This window comes from Lissotriton vulgaris, chromosome 2_1 (genome assembly GCF_964263255.1).
Source record: "Lissotriton vulgaris chromosome 2_1, aLisVul1.2, whole genome shotgun sequence".
In the NCBI taxonomy this organism is placed as follows: Eukaryota; Metazoa; Chordata; class Amphibia; order Caudata; family Salamandridae; genus Lissotriton; species Lissotriton vulgaris.
In genome coordinates, this window is record NC_141687.1 from 545,753,696 (window position 1) to 545,774,817 (window position 21,122).

General features: G+C 41.5%; 1 protein-coding gene across 7 annotated transcripts in view; it reads left to right on the forward strand.

The window, feature by feature from the left end:
- The window catches only part of ADARB1 (adenosine deaminase RNA specific B1), a 947,690-nt gene that overhangs the window by 109,721 nt on the left and 816,847 nt on the right, over nucleotides 1–21,122 (forward strand). For 2 of the 7 annotated variants that reach the window (XM_086955520.1, XM_086955527.1), the window contains exon 2: nucleotides 327–370. The exons of 1 other annotated variant lie outside the window; for it this stretch is intronic. The gene's annotated coding sequence lies outside the window, so the exon portion shown is untranslated. The remainder of the gene's footprint in view (nucleotides 1–326; nucleotides 371–21,122) is intronic. 4 more of the 7 variants (XM_086955521.1, XM_086955526.1, XM_086955524.1 and 1 more) reach the window with 2 other exon arrangements.

Consider the following 21,122-nt stretch of genomic DNA (forward strand, 5'->3'; position numbering starts at 1 on the left):
CTTAATGTGTCAGTATACTGGAGATAACCACTGTAGAACTGGACTTGCAGGTAAGTAACTTTTTCCTATCTTTCCAAGATCTACTATGTTTAGTTAGTTACAGATACCAAATAATCTGCTTAATGCTTACACAATTTGATGCCACAGTCTACTTTAACTCTATAGGATAGCCATTGTGAATCGCTCTATGTATCCACCCATATATTATTGAAATCATTCTATAACTTAATGTCATGGGGGTTAATGAAAGGGATATGCACAGTTTGTGGTTTGCTGTACTGTTTGTAAGAACTTGTGTTCTGATCTACTGCGGTTGTTTCTTTCAGATTCTGTACATTCATCAAGACTGTGAAAGTGTACGTGAGTAAAGGTACAATTCATATCCTAAAACTGTAAATCCATAATGTAAAGGGCAAACCTATCAGCCCTTAAAGTTTCAAGGCGCTGGGGACCGTCATGGAGATTAAGAGAGCTATTGCCCAAAGTCACATGATTCTGAGCTGAGCTGGAACCGGCGATCGAACAGTGATGCCGGTGCTCCAGAGTCAGCTGCTCTGGCCGCTGCCCCACACCTCTCCCCGGATATGTGATACTTTCTTTTCAAAATATCTATTAGCGACTGTACACTGAATGAAATAATTACATTTGTATTAAGTGAGTGCCTTACACTATTGGGGACAGAATCATGCATTTTGATGATATGTGCTTCTCTGCAAACAGGAGGAGCCTTATAGCCACTCGCTGGCCTTAATTTGCATCATTCAACCTGTCCCATTACTTTGATATGGAATGTCTAAATTATTTGTCTGTAAAATAGGACTTAGGATTTAACGTAATGTATGTACATTAGTCTTATGCATTCTTGTTTACCTCTATCCAGCTCTGCTTGTACTGCTCTGTCATCTTGTGTTGGATTTAACATTATTGGAGGATCAATGAGAAGGGCACTTAGTAATAAGAGGTGTGGCTGAGCCATCAATCTCTGGAAAGTTGAGGCTATTGATTGTCACTTTTGGCACTCCCACTTCTCATTTATTCTGTCTTGCTAATATGCATGCAGGACTGTCAGCTCACCATTTAAAACAGGATTCCAAGGAAGATCATCTTATTAGTTCCCGGAAGCCCAATATGGAATATGAAATGTCTATTCTTTCGTCACGGCAAGTAAAGTACAGTTTTTCTTTTCCATTAGTATCTTATCAATGCTCTTGCCACATACTTTGCTCAAGTGGCTGTTGGTTGACACTCTGAAGTTTATCAAGACTTTTCTTTGCTTTCTTTTGAAAACCATATACTTTTAGATGGTTGTCTTTATTGGCATCTTCCAATCTGGGATCCAGCTATGCAATGAATCTTAATTTTGTTCTAACCTCCCTCACAAGCTTTTTTAGGATAAGACTTCTTGCCATTGTGACTTGAAAAACAGCCATTCTTGCTCAGAGTTGGTGAGCTTCGGTGTTCTCCCCCCCCCCCCCCTAAGTAGCTGTTCCATTGTCTTTCATACAAACTAGGTGGCCCAGAGATCATCACTGTTATTTCTAAAACCTTTACTATAGTTATATTTTAACCAATAAGATATTCTTGCTGTTTTTCAAACAAAGCCACATACTTACCTGAGGTACATTTTTCATTCCTGTCATCTCTAGAGCTCTGAAATTGTATTTGTAGAATACTAATTACTTAAGGGTTCCAGTTCAGTTATTTTAGAGATGGTGGACTTACCTCACAACAATGAAGCAAAAGTGCCTATTGCCAGGTTGAAGTTATGTCTGTCTGAATAGTACCAATTGGGAGTTGAACCACCTTGTTGACTTCATGCATGTTTCATGACACTGAGGTCAGCATTGGAGACTATTCCAAAAGAATGCCCTTAAAGCTTGTTCTGAGATATGTTATCTTAACAGTAAAGCATGTTGTGAGCTCTAAATTTAGGTGGGATATAGAACACGGCTGCAGGGTAATACAGTTGTTTTTATGGTGGTTCATTTTATCTTAGTCCTTACTTTCTCTCCTTCAAAGAAGTACACACATCCCTCCCCCTGGTAAGCCTCATTTGTTAGAAAAAGTATGTAGAAACTGGACTGGTAGAGTTAGACACCCAAGTGGGCCTTGGTTGCTTTGAGCTTAAGATGTGTCTCTTTACTTTTGGTATTGTGCTGGGTTTTTGCCAAGTCCACTTTCTTCAGAACCTTGTTCCTGTGGTGGGGCAAGCTGTTATAGCGCCTCTTTACCCCAGTTCTCTTGTCCCTTGAATCTCCTCATTCTACTGTCCCCATGCAGCTCCCCTTTTTGTCGCTACTTGTAACTCCCTGTTCTTTTCACCTTCCCTTTGGCTACCCTTTTCTCCATCCTCAGCTCTTATTTGATAGTCATATCAATAGCTTCGTAAACCCCGGAATACCTTTCTGCACAGCCAGTCCTCCCTGGACTTGAGTTTGTACAATGTCATTATCCATGAGTTCACCTAAAATCATAGACAACTGAAGTCTATTAGAAATTTAATTTTTCTCCTAAATGTCCAAAATGTTGCCATTGAATATCTAAATTGCATTAAATTGTACCAACTGTAATCCATAAACCCCTTAAGCATTATGCACATGAAGGTAACAATGCAGCCAGATAGGCTTAAGTTAAGTGTAAATAAACGGAGGCTTCTTGCTTTAAGAGCCTTTCTAGCCACTCCTTCCCACAATGCATTGTACTGGCAGTTACCTCCCAAAGCCAGCTCTTTTTTTTCCGAATGAAAGCCTATATGTAATCTTTATTCCCTAGTTGAAAATAGTGGGGGAGGCAGGTGGGTCGTCTGACTTCACTGAAGAATCCTACGATGCAGAACCAGGACTACCGGTATGTAAACTTTACTTCTGCATCATAGGATACACAGTGATTGTAATAAACAATTGAATAGAATAGCAAGCTAATAGTATAAAATAGTATCTGGCTGTTGGGTTGTAGATTGAGAATTAAACTTTAAATCCATTGTACAGACAGCCTTTATTTAAAAAGATTTTCAAGTGTTTCAGTCCAACTTTAATCTTCGCATCAGTATGTGCCTCTAGAAAATTGTGTTCATTTCCATGTAGCTGCTTTACAGATGCCATACATAGGCACATGTCTAACCCAGGCATTGGTTTCAGCTTTTCTTCTTGTGGAATGGGCCTTGAGCTTACCAATAAGAGGTTTGCTAGAACCCTAATAAGAAGATACACACTGCTACTGTAATAGATTGTTTAGAAGTAGCCAGACTGCCTGAATAAGAAGATACACACTGCTACTGTAATAGATTGTTTAGAATTAGCCAGACTTTGCCTGACAAATAATTGGTTAGTTTTTTTATGTCATGAGCCTTGGTTAATAAAAATGTAACTCCCTCATAATGTCTAGAGAATGGAGAGTACTTTCTGCTCGCAATTAGTTGACATTGAGCTGTCCTTTGACTGCAAACAGGTCAGGCCGAGCCCTGTGAAAATATCCTTTACAACTTTGTTGTTTAGTACCCATTTGTGATTTGCCTTGTAATGTCGATTTCCACCCCTTGACTAGGAATCCTTGGGATAAGAATTTTAGTGACTGATAGACTCTTGTTTTTGTTCCAATGCCACAGGGTTTGATCCTGGAAGGATAACTGTCTTGATCTTGTTCCTTCCTGTTTGTTGGCATTATACTTGGGGTGGAGTTGTCTAATTGGATCATTATGTCCTTAGATGAAAAACAGAAGAAAATCTTCGAGTCCTAAATATACTGCTTTCGGTTCCAGACGATTGATGTGATAAGCCTTCACTCTGGTTACACATAGACCTTGAACTGTTAGATTGTCCATGTGTGCCTTCCAATCCTTTCTGAGGCCTTTGTGGTCCGTTTTGTTAGGTCTCGCTCAAGACCTATTGCTGTGGAGTTGGCTCTCAAGGGAGACAGACCTGGGCACGCGCGTCGATTTCACATCGTGGACGCGCATGCCCAGCTCCCTGGAGCCGTGCACATCTCTTATTCCACATTCACAGCGGCAGCCTTTCACAATCACACACACACGCGCACACACACACACGCACACGCGCACACGCACACGCGCACACACTCTCACACACGCACACACTCTCACACTCTCTCACACTCTCTCACACTCTCTCACACTCTCTCACACTCTCTCACACTCTCTCACACTCTCTCACACACACACACGCACACACACACACACGCACACACACGCACACGCACACACACACACTCTCTCACACTCTCTCACACTCTCTCACACTCTCTCACACTCTCTCACACTCTCTCACACTCTCTCACACTCTTGTTCTTATAGTGGGCAACGGCAGCAGTCTAAACGGGCTTCACCGGTCCATGACTAACCCTATTCACGGCAAACCCTGGAGCTCAATCGGTACTATTTAGTTTGTAGTTTTTTGTCTTAAATTAAGCGCTACCTCCAGTTTTACCGATGCCTGGCATGGGGTAAGAAAGCAACTAAGCAAAGATGCTGCATTGTTTATATTTACAGAAATATACCGTTTGTTTTAATTTTTTTCTGATGCAAGAAAATTATTCATATTGATATTTAGGTTTACAAAGGAATAGGGCACTAACATGTATGCGGAATTGAGGACACAGAGAGTGACTCGGAAACGAAACGCAGAACCCGTCTGTATAATATTTATCTGTTTACCAGCGTAAGAGCTTCAGGGCATCTCTCTTATGCCGAGATTTGTGCCCTTGTCACTGAGTCGTGAGAAACCCTTTTTTTCGGCAACTGACTGGGCTATCCTGTTACCCGTTTAACAACCACGAGAAACGGTGCACAGGAAAACTGGTGCCGGGTACATTACAAAGGGTGAAGGACGACGATAAGAAATAGGACGATGCCGGGGCGTCCAGGCGTATTACATTTACAATTTGCTAAGTAACGTTTTTGTTTGCACGGCTGCTCACCAGGGAGTGCTTTCCAGTGTCCTTTATATAGTTAACAGCGTGCCTGATATTTATTTTACTAGAACGGACTCATCACCATTCTGTAAATGTCACAAGCTCAGTTTCATTTTCGTGTGTGTGTGTCCGTGTGTGTGTGTGTGTGTGTGTGTCAGTGTGAGTGACAGTGTGTGTGTGTGTGTCAGTGTGAGTGACAGTGTGTGACAGAACGATTCTGAGGAGAGAGAAGCGAGGCTTTCCCAATGCCCAGCAGAAGCATCTGTTTGTTTCTCTGCAGGCCTCTAATGGAACAAGCAGATCGCAGGTCACTGCCAAACCTCCCTAACATGGTTTTGAAAAATACTAGCTTCTAGTCATGGTTAAACAGGAACAAGAGATAACGGTCCTCATTCCAAAAGCAAATAACAGTGGTGGTAAATCAATGAGTGAATAAAGTCTCAAGATGGACTACAGCCAGAGACAAACACTGCCATTGGTAATAACCACCAGTGGAAAAAATACTTTCCGCAGAATGCCTAATTTCCCGGTTTCAGCGGCTAAATGTGATATTTTAATTTACTACTGGGGATTAATTGTTGCTTCATGGGCAAAAATATGTCACTGTTAACCTAAGAAAGTATAAATTAAGAGGTTAGAGAAAGAAACTTTGGGCCTGATTTAAAGTTCGGAAGAAGGAATACTCCATTACAAATGTAACGGGTAGTCTGTCCGTCAGATTACAAGTACATTATATCCTATGACCGGGGTTTCCAAACTATGGCCCGCGGGCCAACTACGGCCTGCTACAGGATTTTATCCGGTCCATGAGGCAGCCTGGCTGCAATATGCTGCCACTCCCCGCCGGCAGCTTTACCTGCAAGTTTCCAGTCTCCCGAGGGAACACTTCACACCATCACTCTACTGCTGCTCTTTTAAAAGCGTTATAAAATGTAAGACCACCTCTAGCCTAAAGGGTGATGTTAAATGTTATAATGCTTTCAAAACAGCAGCAGCCAGTGGTGTGTTGGCTTACAGGGTCGTCAATTAGCAGTAGCACACAAAAGTGCTACCAATGACGGACGGCCCTGGTAAAATTGTCGTGGCCTGCCCCCATGCTCCCCTCCCTTTCATCCTAAAAGTCCGTCCCTTGTGCCTCGCCTCATCACCACGCCTTACAGCCTCTAGCCATCGGACCATGCCCTGTGGTGCAGAAAGCCAGGCCGGCAGCTGGTCTGAGTCTAGTCCTCCAGCACCCGAGTGACAACTAAACAGGATAAGTGCAGCAGTGCCTGGGTGCATTACCAAGGGCCAAAACTGTGAATTTTTTTTATACTCCGCATGGAGGTACATGATGCTGCAAATCCATGGCGGGCCTTCTCTCAGGTGGCGTCGAGATTGGCACCCTAGGCCCAGGTAGCCCACAGGGTTTTTAGGTCGAGCTATTTATAGCTCTGAACTATTGTAGCTGAAACAACCCTCTTGAACAAGTGGATTTCTCCCAATGCATGTTGTCTACTGAAGCGTGAAGCTTCGCCAGGCGCGTGCTTGGCCTCACTCACGCCCCATACGCTCGTTCCCTCCCACTCGCTTGCTCCGCTGGTCCCCCGCCCCCCCTCCCGTCTTGAAAGGATGCCTCCAACACCAACATTTGTCTCTCACACCACCAGACATCAAAGGCTGCTGCTCCCCCGCCCACCCACCCCCCCCACAGCAATGCCCATATGCTCTCGCCTCCTGTCTCTCCCCCCTCTCTCTCACGCTCTCTTCTTCCCTCCTCTCATTTACTCTCCCTCACACACTCGCTTATGTTTACTCTTCCTCCTTCCCCCCCCCCCTCCCATATCCTCTCCCTCCAAGCCCATGGCCTCTCATTAATACCCACTTATCTTCCCTTGGCCTGCTGCTTCTTAATCGAGTGCGCTTAATTTACCTCTGATTTTTCTTTCACTCGCTCTTTCTCTCTCTCTCCCTCTTCACAGCCCTCTCTCTCTCTCTCTCTCTCTCTTCACAGCCCTCTCTCTCATTAATCTTCCGCTGTCTCTCAGTCTTGTTAATAAGACATGCTGCTGTTTCCTTTCTTTCTTTCTACCCTCCTTTTCTCTTCTCTCATTTTCTTCTCCCCTTCTATGTTTTCTCTCCCTCGCTAGTCGCTACGCCCTTCACCACCTTTCTTTTTTTCCTTCATCTCATCTTTCATTCTCTGTCTCGTTATCTTTCCCTCGTCTCTCTTTCCTTCCCCTTCCCTTTGTGTAATTTCCTCTGGTTTCTTTTGGTCTTGTTTGTGTTTGTTTTTTAGACATGGAAAAATGAAGTGATTTGCCCAGTCACTCAACACCACAGCATCACTCAACGCCACAGTGCCACTCAACGCCACAGCGCCACTCGACGCCACAGCGCCACTCGACGCCACAGCGCCACTCGACGCCACAGCGCCACTCGCCGCCACAGCGCCACTCGCCGCCACAGCGCCACTCGCCGCCACAGCGCCACTCGCCGCCACAGCACCACTCGACGCCACAGCACCACTCGACGCCACAGCACCACTCGACGCCACAGCACCACTCGACGCCACAGCACCACTCGACGCCACAGCACCACTCGACGCCACAGCACCACTCGACGCCACAGCACCACTCGACGCCACAGCACCACTCGACGCCACAGCACCACTCGACGCCACAGCACCACTGAAGGCCACAGCATCACTCAGCACCACTGAAGGCCACAGCACCACTGAAGGCCACAGCATCACTCGGCACCACTGAAGGCCACAGCATCACTCGGCACCACTGAAGGCCACAGCATCACTCGGCACCACTGAAGGCCACAGCATCACTCGGCACCACTGAAGGCCACAGCATCACTCGGCACCACTGAAGGCCACAGCATCACTCGGCACCACTGAAGGCCACAGCATCACTCGGCACCACTGAAGGCCACAGCATCACTCGGCACCACTGAAGGCCACAGCATCACTCGGCACCACTGAAGGCCACAGCATCACTCGGCACCACTGAAGGCCACAGCATCACTCTGTGCAACCATTCAACAACAACTGGTTCTAATATGTTCTCTCAATGTTTCATGATTTATTACAAATGTCACAAAACGATGTTAATATTTCACTTCTGTTCTTGGATTTTCCTCACAATAAAATACACTGAACATAATCTTCCCAAAAGTTATTTACAAAAGTTTAAGCTATTGCCATTATAAATTACAATAACTTTTATTTAAGTATTAATTATTTTTAAAAAAACATTTTCATTTGTAATATTAATACATCTAAGTCATGTAAATACAACACATATTACATTACAAATGCTATAGGTGTCACGTTTGCAAAAGTTAAAACTATTGGCATTGTAAATGACAAAGCTATTAATTTCGCTATTCTCAAAACCAACACATAAATAAAAAATTTGTAATTTACAATACCAATAGCTCAAACTTTCATAATGCGAGACCTATTGCATTGCAAATGCTTGTTTTTTCTTTTGAAGAGGACATCTAACTAGTAATTTCTGAGTTTTGCACCAACATGCTAGAGAGCTCAGTGCTGACATTGTGAGATGTATGGAGTCTTCCCAATTGTCTCCCTTCTGAGAATATTGATTTTCGAGGCACTGGTAAAAAGGTTAATGAACAGTCTCTTGCACTTTAGTTTAGCGTGGCTACATTTTGTTCCCGAATATATGTGACACTGTACTGGCATCACTGTTGATTTGTTCATGTTAATCTTGAGTCGCAGTTTGGTTAGTAGCCTTGCTGTGGTTCAGAAATCCTGCGCTGCTGATAGTCATAGTCATAGGTAGGGACAAACCAATATCTCCTTCTTACTTAGATACGTTGTAACTACTGCCATGCATTTCGAGAAAGTTTGTGGGGCTGATTTCAGGCAGAGCGGGGAATCTCAGATATTTCCTGCGAACTTGTAAAACTAAGATGTGAAAATAAGCATCTTGCAGATCTATGGTGCTAAGCCAGTCTGTCTTCTTTACAAATGGTTTGATTTGATTATTTTTTCGCAGGTGATGAATTTGTTTATTAACTGTGGATCTAAAAAACTGTCTATATTGTTTTGTTTGGATTTTCTTTAGTATCAGGAAATATATGTAATAAACTCCTCCATTTTGTTGGTACTTTTTCTGTTGCCCATTGTTGTAGTAAGAAATGAGTTTCGACTCGTAGTAAGGACTGATAATATTTTAATGAGGGTTTTGGTGTAACATGCAGTGGTGTAGAAATGGATTAAGTAACTTTTTTTAATAATGTTTAGAAACCATCTGTACATAGTTATGAGTTTCCCATATTCCAAGAAGGATGCCATCGCCCTCCCTACAAAGAGTGATAAGTGGTGTTGAGTCATCATTTCTCTTGCCTGAAAAATGTCTCGCTCTTGAGTGAGATGTTTTAGGCTTATTGGTCTCCTTGCTTCTTGCACCACTTTTGATATTGTCTTTGCCGCGGAATCTGATGTTATGGAGGCTAGTATGGCCATTTTAGGGATTGAACTCTGATATAAATACCAACTGTCTTTATTTAGGTCTGCACTGCTTTTATTATTTTTTCCGTTCTTACAGACCCACATCCTTTAGGGTCTCCACTTCGTTCTAAGCTTCTCTTCTTCCGTGTGTCATCCGAAGAGAACCCACCCTGAAAATTGTAAATTTGCAATATTTAGTTGCTACTCAGGTTTTTAGGAGGGCCGTCATAACCATTAAGACCCTCGGAGGGACATAAAGTGGCAATAAGCAGTTGCTGAATGTTCAACGGACTCTACTGATGCACTAATAACCTGATTAGAAACTATGGGTCCTTCTCAGCTGCCTGTTCTCCTTTAACCATCACCTTCCTGTCATGATGTCCCTCAATTTCCCGTTCTCCAGCCCCTTCACTTTCCTTCTTCTCATGATTTCTTTACTTTTGTTGTGCTCCTTTCCCTCTAAATTCCTTTATCTTCCCCTTTCGCCTACCTCTTATGTTGTAACCAATATTATTGTTTCTTTCATACCAGAGCGACCAAACTTGTCTACTAATGTTTTTAATATCAGTGTATCTATACATTATACAGTGTTGCAGCTGTATAATCTATATTTTTGCTAAACTAATATAAGCTTGTGGTTTCCGAATTTAATTACCAAAGCTGTATAATGTAATTTTAAAAAATGCACAGAAGCTGTCTGTTTAAAGCTCCACAGGTTGTTCTGTGACTAGTGTTTATAAAGCATTTTTAATATCTTGAGCAAAAAAGTTGGCTACTTATTATTCTTTGATAAGTTAATGTAGGTTTTCCCTGTCCGATTTTGGCAGTTCATTTGACAGTTTATTCAAAGCTCTGCCTTCTTTGTTTATTAAATGTAGTAATAACCATGTCATTTTAGTGGACTGACCCTCCGTTTTTTTTTCTTTTAGGGTACATTTACGTTGAATAATATAAATTTCAACTTCACTTTTTCAACTTGTTTTGCATTCAGATTGCTGACCTGATTTTTTTGTTATTTTGGTGGAAAACTGCTATCCTGCTTCCCCTATCCGGTCATCCTTTATAGAGATACTTGTAGATAATTGGGGTAAATATAATACATACTATAGCACACCCAGAATCCTCTTAAGCGTATTATAGAAGAACCCATCCAGTGCAGAGAAAAAAGTTCTCTTTACCTAGTCTTGGTTTTTAATACTTACTAGCCCTGGGCATTCTGGAATGTTATTTTGGGCCCGATTTCGACTTTTGCCGAAGCGGGAGCATACGGTTCACCACCGCCACGCTAGCGCTGTGCCAAAGCCGTAGTCGGGCTGTCCACCAGATTAGGAATTTCCTCCTGTCTGGTGGGCTGGTTTTTGGCGTTCCCACGGCGGTACCTCTAAAAATAAGCGTCTCTGTGGGACCTCCAAAAACAGTTCCTGAACATCATGGTCTGTAAAGTATATGCTGTGCCTGAACTGGTGTGCATGCACACAGGGGAGTGCATGTTTTGCCCCCCTGTGTGGATCCAAATGGGGGAGGCACCAGGGTGCCTTGTGAGGCCCTGTTTGTTTCCTCTCTGCCAAGGTTTTCATGGCGGTGGAACAGCCATGAAAACCATGACGGAGAGTAAATTTGTATTCTGCTTGGTGGGACCGCGGCTGTCCTGCCAAGCATATTGGGGCCTCACGACCGCAGTTCCCTGGCACTGGCAGTGGTCCCATGGTGGTTTGACCGCCCAAGTCTTAATGGGGCAGTCGTGCCACCGATATGGCTGGACCGCCCCCACCAGTCTGGCAGTCGACTCGTAATCTGGCCCTTTGTTTGCCGTCTTTGGTTTTGTGACATTTTATCACATTCACTGGATGGCCTCTTCTGTTTAAGCGTGCGGTACAGTAACTGTTGGTCCGCTGTCTAAGACTGACACACCTCCCACTGGGATGCATTTTTACCTTAAAGGCTTTATTATCATGAGATTCTTATCTTGGCTGGTATTCCATTGATCTCTTGCCATGTATTTCTGGCCACCTGGCACTATTCACAGGGATCCTCCCATTAGACACCTGGGAGTATTCAAGGAAGTGAGAGAGGGCCCGTCCCAATCATAGTGAGTTGCTCCACCTTCCAAAAAAAGATATGGTAAATCCTTCCAACCCCCTATTATCAAACTCCCCTTGTGGTGAGTTCTATGATTGAATTTTGTGGCCTGTAAAATGGTTTAAGAAAGACTCACAGGTTGATTTTTTTCCCAATAAACCTTTATTAATTTCGTTATGAAAATCACTTTTATTAAGCATTGCAATATGTGAATTTTTTAAAAATACATTTGATTATAATTATTGGTGACTTTTGACAAAAACAGGTGATGTGCTGATCCTTGATAAAGCCACTAGACCCACTTTTATTTGGGTGTTCTGACCCTATGATAAAGTCAGGAGGTCTGTCTTACTCAGAATGACATCCTTTATATTATTACATTACTTAGCAATGCATGCCCGCAGGAATTGGCCAGGCTCTGTGCCCAAACCCACACATGTGCACTGCAGGGGATTGGGTGCCAGACTGGTCAATAGCCTTAAACTATAACTTGCACACTCACCATGCACTGCTAATTTCTTCCCATATTACAGCACTAATGACATGTATTATGACATAATTGATAACACCACTGCAACATCTGAAATTACATCATTGATGGCAACACTGTGCACATTGTGGGCTGTGAGTTATAGTTACTTTAGGACACGAGTGATAAATAGAACTGATGAATTTCAGTGGTTTTGTTAATTTAAAACCTGTTAACTGATATTTTCACATAACTACTATGTCCCTTTGACCCTTGGGTCTCCAACAGGTCGATTGCAAGCTAGCAGTAACTCTCATGCTACTTCAAAGTAGCTTGCACATAATCATTACCTGTCAACTGGTTTGACAATATACAGTTGCCCAAATGCTTTGGCAGAACTTTAAAATACAGTGCACCGCTTTCTGTGTGAACTGGAAAGCTGAAAATGCAGAACCATGCTGTCCAAACTATTATGAAAAAGTATTGCTTTGTTTCTTTTCTTTAATTTTCTTTTGCTATTTTGTTTCCTTCTTTCTCTGCTTTGTTTCTTTTTCACCTTTCCCTCTGTCTATCTTTCTTTGGTTCGTTAGTTCCTTGTTTTTTTGCTTCTGTTCACTCTTAATTTTTGTGTTATGGTTTTTCCTGACGTTCTTTTTTTTCATCCTCCACTTTTTTCAACTTCTTTTACTTGTCTCCTTTATTTTTCCTTCCTGTTTGTTTTAACTTTCTTGTTGCCTTTCTTTCACATTTTCATCCCTATTCTCCTTTCTTCTGTCTACCTCTCTCTCGGCTTGTTCTGTAGTCGGTCTCCCTTTCACTTTCCATTGCTCTGTTTTTTTTTCTGACTTGCTTTTTACTTGTTGTGTTCTATCTGTTTGCACCTCGTTCTTACTTCCTCTTCTTTCATTTCTTCCTCTGTTTCTTTTTTTGTACTCCTTTTTCTTTTCCTCCTTTATTTCTTCTTTTTCCTTTGCTTGCCTTCTTTCTTATTTCTTGTTTCCCCTTTCTTTTCTCGTTCTTTGTTATTGTGCCTTTGTTTCTCTTGTCTTCTTATTTCTCTTTTTTCATTCTCTTGTCTCTCATTCTCTTGCTCTCACCCCACCTCTCACCCTTCCCTTCTTTCATTCACTCCCCTTTCTTACTGTTTTACTCTTTTCCCATCATTTTCTATTTCACTATCTTTCTCTTTAATTCCTTCTTCCGCTAATTTGTTCTTTCTCTCCTTACTTTTTCTCTCATTGTCTCTTACTTCCTTTGTTCCCCCTTCTTTCCCTCATTTTCCTTACTTTCTCCCTCTCCTTCCCTTTTATTTTTTCCTTTCATTCATTTCTTGCTCTCCTTTCTTTCTCTTCCATTCTTCATTGCTTTATTTCTTCTTTTCTTTCATTCTTTGTTTATAGAGTGCCAAGCCTCTAAAAAGCAATCTCTTCATACGTTAATTTGTGTCATTATTGCCTGACCGCTGTACAGTTTGCAGGTCACTGCAGAGATATGTTTACTTTTAGATTATCGATCAAATCTGTGTGGGCCACTCAAAATGTTATATTGGTAATGGTCCTTTGAGCCCTAACTCTCAAAACGAAAAAAATCTCACTATATGTATTTCATGATTATGAGAGAACATGTCTAAATTACACTCTCCACTCTGTGTGATTAATAAACCTGGGACAAAACTGATACTTGGGGACTCCACAAGTTAAACATTGCTATATAGTTTGAGCGGTTAATGCTAAATGCTCTCTGGGGCAATACTGGAATACTCTAGAAGGGTGCTTACTTTTCCTAGGCTTTATGTACTCTTACCTAACACCCACATATTAGGCAGCAGTTCAGGATGCTTTGCGATAAACAGAAGTAGCTCTCAATACAGAAAAGGTTGGAGACCCTCTTTAACCTTTGCTTTTTTCGGTTAATTTCTATGGTTTTAAAAAAATTAAGATATAATCACAATTCTTAATTATAACACCACTTTAACCTTTATTTTTATTCAGTGAATAGACATATAGATGTATATAGACAGGTAAATATAAAGCGATATCGGCTAATTAGTTGTGACACCTTATTTTCTTTTATATTCTGTTTTACAATGGCATAGCCACTGTAAATATCCAAATCCATTGTCCTTATTCCTTATTTTTTAATGAACGCCACCATTTCAGTACTCTGTCCTTGAGTAAACTTGTTAGAACACCTAGTTCAGTGGTTCTCAACCGTTTGAGTTCTGTGGACCACCACTGAATCATTTTTGTAATCCAAAGACCCCCACAGAGTTATTACTGGAAGCTGGGCCTCGCTGCACAAGCATTTTCGATGATTGGAACTGCAAACATACTATGCAAAAGAAAGGGAATCCCTCTAAGAAGGACACTTTTTGAGGTCAGGGAGAAGAGGGGAAAAACAACTAAACACACTAGGAATACTCCCTCATGACCTATATTTCTTTTCTATGATTAAAATATGAATTCAACATGGGCCGTACATCATAGCAATACAATGAAATGGAGAGGCAAAGTCATGAGAGCAAAGAGTTCATAGGGTGTAAATCCCACGAATGATGTACAAAAAATTATATGATGAGAGAAATGTCGAGTCTTTAACTTGTTAAGTTATTGTAGATCCTTTTATTCTTTATTCAACATATAACAGCCAACGCGTTTCACCCATGCGGGCTTCTTCAGGGCAAAAATAAGAGCCGCACACTCCACAAGTTGTACTCCTTATTGTGTAAGCTCAGGTCATAAACGGCGCTTGCTCAATGAAGTTTGCACTTTACAGCAGATTCTGCACAAATGTGCTCATTTCATACGTAAGGAACCTCGATCAATGCCCCATTCTGGGAACAAATTATATTCGGTATCACGCGATCAATCGCCAGCCTCCTTTCACAGACGTCCGCTTCAAACGTATTACTTCCAAAGTTGTCCAGTCTTAGATCATATTGGACCATAACAAAATCCAAAAACAAATACATATTTATAATTCTTGACTTTGTATATTTTCTTTCTTTTATCAAAATTATTTTTATATCATTTTTTATCATTTGAACATATCAAATAAATATTATAAACATATACACATAACTTTACAATATGATGACATCTTCATGTATCAACGTCATACATCCCCAGGTAAAGAAACAACAAGAAAACATTCCAACAAACTCTCATGCATTCATACTTCTTCAACTCCACTCACAACCCATTCGCAACTACATATATCTGGAAAGTTGGAGACATAAAGTTGTTTTCAGTCTCCACGACCATTTAGGGCAACTGTATATAGCATGATCTGAAATAGCATTGGCCACTGCAAACCTATACACAAAAAATACAGAAGCAAGAATTCATCAAGCAAATACACAAATGTTTTATTTAATTCACAAAAAATCTAACGAATTATCAAGGTTTTAGTTTTAATTGAAATCTTTGAGCTTTTCTAAATTCAAATGAGGCCACTCATTGTCCATACTATATTCTGTTTGATGTACTTGTAATGCTCCCATGAATCAATCTGAGGATGCTATCTTAATTTTGAGCATCCCGTTTTAAATTCCTTCACATTTACAGTCTATTAAAAAAATTACGGTTGAACATTTGCTTCTTTATGTATGTACACTTTATTAAGATGTTAATATTCAATTTTCTAACCAGTTGCGTATACCCAGAGTAGGCTTCTCAGATCCCCTGGGGTCCCCAGGCAACAAAAAAAACCTAGCTAAAGTATCCCTAGGAATGACGTGTCCCGGATCGTGTGTCACAGAAAATAATGCATAGCAGTTTGAAGGAGTTCCTCAATTACAGTTTGAAGAAACTGTTCCTGTGCATGGCGTCAGACGTAGAAGAGCCTCCTTCCAACATTCATAACACAAATCATTTCTGCAGATGAGCTGTGAATAGAAGTGCATAGATGACTATTTCATTAAAATTAAAGGTCCGACTCTACCTGTTGTTTTTAATAACTGCTCGACAGTTTCATGCCTTACTTCACTGAAATCTTCCAGTGCAGAAGTAGTTCAGGGATTTTGTTATTACATGTTTCACCCAAACGGCTGCCTTTTTAAGTAAAACAGATGCGCTTTTGTCCTATTTTGGATCTGAAGCAAATGGATAGTTCTTAACTGAAAATGTTTCAAAAATAGAAATAATGAGGTTGGTTCTTGTCAGAGTAAATTGATAGTAAATCCTCGGGCCTAGTATAAACCCGATAAGTCCATTAGGCCTATTTTTCATGTGGATTTGGTCATCTCATGATGAAGCTCCATGCTATGCCCAGTATATTAACCTTTTGTTTGAAGAGCATCTGCTCAACCTGGCATGTTTTTAAAACCTCGTTCAGTGAACCTTAAAGATAAAATTAAAAGGCTATGTATCTATTATTGAAATATTATGATAAAGATTTTCTTGTTTATGAGCTAAGATGTGGGCCAATAAGTCATGTAGTTTTAAAAGCTTTCAGAAAATGAAGATTTCTGTCAAGTATTTTAATCTGTTTTGGAAGCTTATTGAAAAGACTGGCTGCTTATATGGAGAAACCTTTCTCCTTATGGGCCCTTTACTATTTTCAGTGCCTAAAGCTGAAAGCGTTAGTGAAATTTAAGTATGTTTTTGTAGGGTCCTATGACAAAACGTACAGCTAGGAAATTCTCGAATCTTACCTAAACCCTTTGGTTAATTTGCAGGAATGTGGAGTCCCTAATGGCCGATGCCCAATACATATTTATTTAGGTCGAGGACAACAGGTCTTCATGCATTTTTCAACTGGATAAGTAATCCCAAAGCCCTGTATGGCAGCTAATTTACAGTGTGTAATTTGAATGTAAAACCTTTACTATTAGGATAGGAGCTCCAATAAAGTACATTGCATGGTAATCTTCACATGTGTTAGCTGTAGAGTTCAGTCCAAAAACGTGTACATATGCTTCCGAAATATAACAAATTATTCTAAAAATGCTCCATGATTATACGCAAATACATGCAGAAGAAGGAAAGCATGACTAGTGGTTATTTTCATTATAGAATATATTGAAATAATATTTCAGTTGGAAAAAACACTGAGTTCATGGTCAGTTTTGCTAAACTGTCGTAGAATTTTAAAGGACAACTTTCAGTATAATTTTCCTAATGCATCAGTTAATAAAACATGGTTGATGCATTCTCATTTAAAAAATAATGGAGAAGCAGTGTTAAACCATTATGGTCAACATTTTGGGCAACACATTAAAAACCAATTACGGACTCAGTTTTTAAAGTCAGAAAAGTGCACCTCAATTCTGTGGTCCTTTCATTAATGCAGATTTACCACTTTCAGAAACTCACAAGTTTATAGAAGTAGCCTAGAAACCATACTCCTAGCAAACTATTGAAAATTCAATTTTTGGATGAATGAATATATACTCACAGATTTGCTCATGCCTAAACCTACATAGCAGGTGCAAATTAATTTGTATAAACTGGTTTCTTTTTTTCTCAGCGGGAAACTTTTCACCCATGGAGGAAATGCCACCTCCACACCCCCACCTTATTGGACAGAGTTGCTCCTTCGATGCTCAAACACTTTACTCCTGCCCTTCAGGAGTAAATTTCCAACTTTGTCCTGGGGGATAATGGGTTGCAGAGGAGTTGAATACCCCTAAACATGTAGGTTTGTGGGTAGGCACAAGCGCACAGTTTATTACATCTCTGGAACTACTTCTTCCCACCTGCTTCCAGCCCTTCTGAGTAGATTTTGCCATACGAAAATCTTAATGCAAAGAAATCCTTTTATGTGTGCAAAACCAAGTTTTACATGTGTAAGCTAGGCTTACACGTGTAAACAGTTGTGAGAATCAGGCCCATAAAACATCTTGACTTTGACAAAACAAACATTGCAGAGTTAATCTTGTCGTAAAATGTAAACCAGCCCTTGATCTAGTGCTTGGTATAGGCGCACAATAATGACAAACAAGGAAACTGAGATATAATGAGATGAGCTGATTTGTCCAAGAATTATACAATGCATCCAAGAAGGCAAAGTCATATTGGGAGCGGTGGTTTTGATTGTCAGTTGGCAATCTAGGCACAGAACTGTAATTACAATCTAAGTTTATTTGCCTGAATGTTTTGTGAATACAAATAAATAATTTCAAATAAATTTGCCAAAGCATTTCAGAAGACGTCTTCCCACAAACTAAAGTATGAACAAGAGCAGTGGTAAGGTTAAAATAATTAATATGCTGAACTCTGTTAAAATCTGTACTCTGGCATAACCAAAGCAATGGCATATTCTGATGTGCGAGAACTAGGGTTATTAATTGACCCACTGCCATCTCAATAAATTCACCATGATGAGGTCAAAACACTATTCTGAGAGAATCTCTTCTCAACCCTTGGTAGCTATTTGCACATGGAGCAGGCAATACAATACCCAGAGAAGTGTGTGCTAAATTTAGACAGTACCAACAATTTCAAAGTAAAGAACACAACACAAAAAAAGTCTCAAATTAATGTAGAAACTTGGAGACCAATTTAATGTGCAAAAAACACACCAAGATCATCAAAGTAGGTTAAGTGGAAAAAAACATTTTAAGGAACAAAGCACCTATACAAATTCGAGCACTGTGGAAAAACAACACTTCATGGTGAACCAGGACCTAGGCACAATTTCAGGTCAAATGTGATGGAGTGGAGTCGAATGCCAACAGAGTGTGCCTGGTTCTATGAGTTTGCCTTCAGACCTAGTCTCCATGTGCTGGCAAATCCTGGAGCCGCTGGCTCCTCATGATAGTTTTCTGGGCACTACGTCTCTCTCCAGCCACGCCTCCTGCAGGGTCGAGACCTCTTTAGTCAGCTAGGCCTTCTTAGAGTCAGGAGTGATTCTGAGTTTGTATCTCTGAAGCAGGTAAATAAGAGGCCAACTATTGGACCTTGGCCAAAATCTAAAACTTGAGACTTGGAATTTCTTTCTGTTAAAGCTACTCTGTGAACCAAGAGAAGTCTGGGATCAACCTGCTTGTCTATTCGCCAAAGGTACGCTACCACTACATTCTTCTCTGCAGCAGCAAATATTTTTCAGTGGCCCTTCAACAAAGGACACCGGCTGCAGCCATTCCCCACGAACTTTACCTTCTCAGAACATCTTTCTCAGAATTTCTTCTTAGTCCAAAGGTAAACACTGACCGGGCCCAATCAATTTTTTTGTATGGGACTCCCGCTTCACCGCTGTTGACCATATTTTTCGACTTTGACTTGGTCTCTTGCGATTAGATTTCGTAGTTGGCACTTTGATCTTTTACTAGTTTTTTGCTAGTTTTTACCTTAAAGTTTAAAATTAATAACTCACGTTGTCGTTTTAGGGTCAAATAATTTAATTTAAACATTTTTTTAAACATCTTTTTATCAAGCAGTTACTCAGCATAACATCACCAATAGATATGAAGAGAGCATGGTGATAACGTTAAGACAGAAGTACAACATTGAGGCAGATACAGTGCAGGTAAATCATGACGACAGGTCCCATCAGCACAGTAGGGACACAACTCAACATCGTTCCTGATTACTTTCTTTGACACTCTACCCTGTCCATGTTAGAAGTCCTTTAGGTGTGGCATTATTGATTCCTGCATTCCACCCAGGGTCTACATACCGTATCCCATTTTCTAGGGCTTGCTCAGCTCCGATAGCTCGCTTTCTCGGCCTGCTGACACCAATCCAGATCGGTCTCCCAGTCCGCTACTCTGGGAGATTCGATTGCCCCCCATGCCCTCATTATATTTCTCTTTGCTACCCCATATGCAAACATGAGACCTGTTTTTTGATGTTTGGCCCATACCTCTGCCCCTGTCACTCACAGGAGGTGCCACCTTGCATCCATGGGGACCTGCATGTTCAGGACTCTGGTCATAATCTGTGTCACCCCTTTCCAATAGGGCTGAAACTTGTGACTTGCCCACAGGACATGGAAAAAAGATCCGGCCTCCCCACACCCGCTGATCTAGAGATTTGATTAACAACATCCCAACCAGTGTAGAAGTGTTCTAGGAGTAAGACCTATGCAGGACTCTCAATTGCACCATCCTGAAGCGGCGCGGATTGCGGGGGCTTTGAACTTTCTCCACCCAATCATCATCTTGCAGCAGCCCCATGTCAGTTTCCCATGCCTCCCTCATGGGGCCCAATGGATCGGGGAATTGTTTGAGTTTACGCTATATGAGAGAGGTGGCTTTGTCTACCATTGAGGTGAGCAGCAATCTGTCCTCCAGAGGTGAATTTGTTACAATTTACCTTTGTTTTTTAAATTGGTGTGGGATTTTTCTTATTTTGTTTTCCCTTTATTACTGTGTTTGTGTGCTGCAGCATAAATACTTTACACATTGCCTCTATGTTAAGCCTTACTGCTTTTCTGCCAATCTATCGGAGGGTTAAGCACAGGTTAATTTAAGACTGTTTGTAGTTCAACCCAACAAGGATTGTGGCTGTTGCTTGTCTTGAACTGGGATCACCCCCCCATTCAACTAACAACCTAATCTCTGTCGTATTTTTAAAATTAAGCATTAAGCTAAAAACATCTTCCAAGCGTTGTTCAAACCCTTTAGTAAGTGCAGGTGGAAATTAGAGGTTTTAATGCCACTTATGCCTAAATAGTCGAGGGTGCAGCAGTTCTTCTTGGAGTTCTTGAGTTCGTCGGTGAACCAGGAGGCTTTCTTGCTGCCGGGTCTGTTGGGTGGGTTTTTCAGCGGTGCGAGGTCATTTGCGCAGTTGGTGAGCCACTGTGTGAGGTTGTCGACTGCTTCGTTGGGGTCCGTTTTGCTGGCGGGAGGGTTCTGGCGGAGGAAGGTGGTGAGCTGTTCGGTGGTGATCTTGCTCCAGCTCCTGCGAGGAGTCTGTTGCGAATGGTGGTGGTGGCTCGTTGTTCTTCTGAAGCTGAAGTGGATGCAGCTGTGGTCAGTCCAGTGGAGTCCGATAGAGTGGCTGAAGGAGATGTGCTTGCTGGAGAAGACGGGGTCAAGCGTGTGGCCGGCGTAGTGGGTGGGGGTGTTCACCAGTTGCTTGAGTCCGAGGTTGTCCAGCAGGTTGGTGGTGTTGCTGTCCTTGTTGTTCTCTAGGTGGAAGTTGAGGTTCCCTAGGAGGATGTAGTCAGTGTAGGGGAGGGCGTGCGGGCTGATGAAGTATGCGATGTCTTCGCTGAATTGTGTGCGTGGTCCCG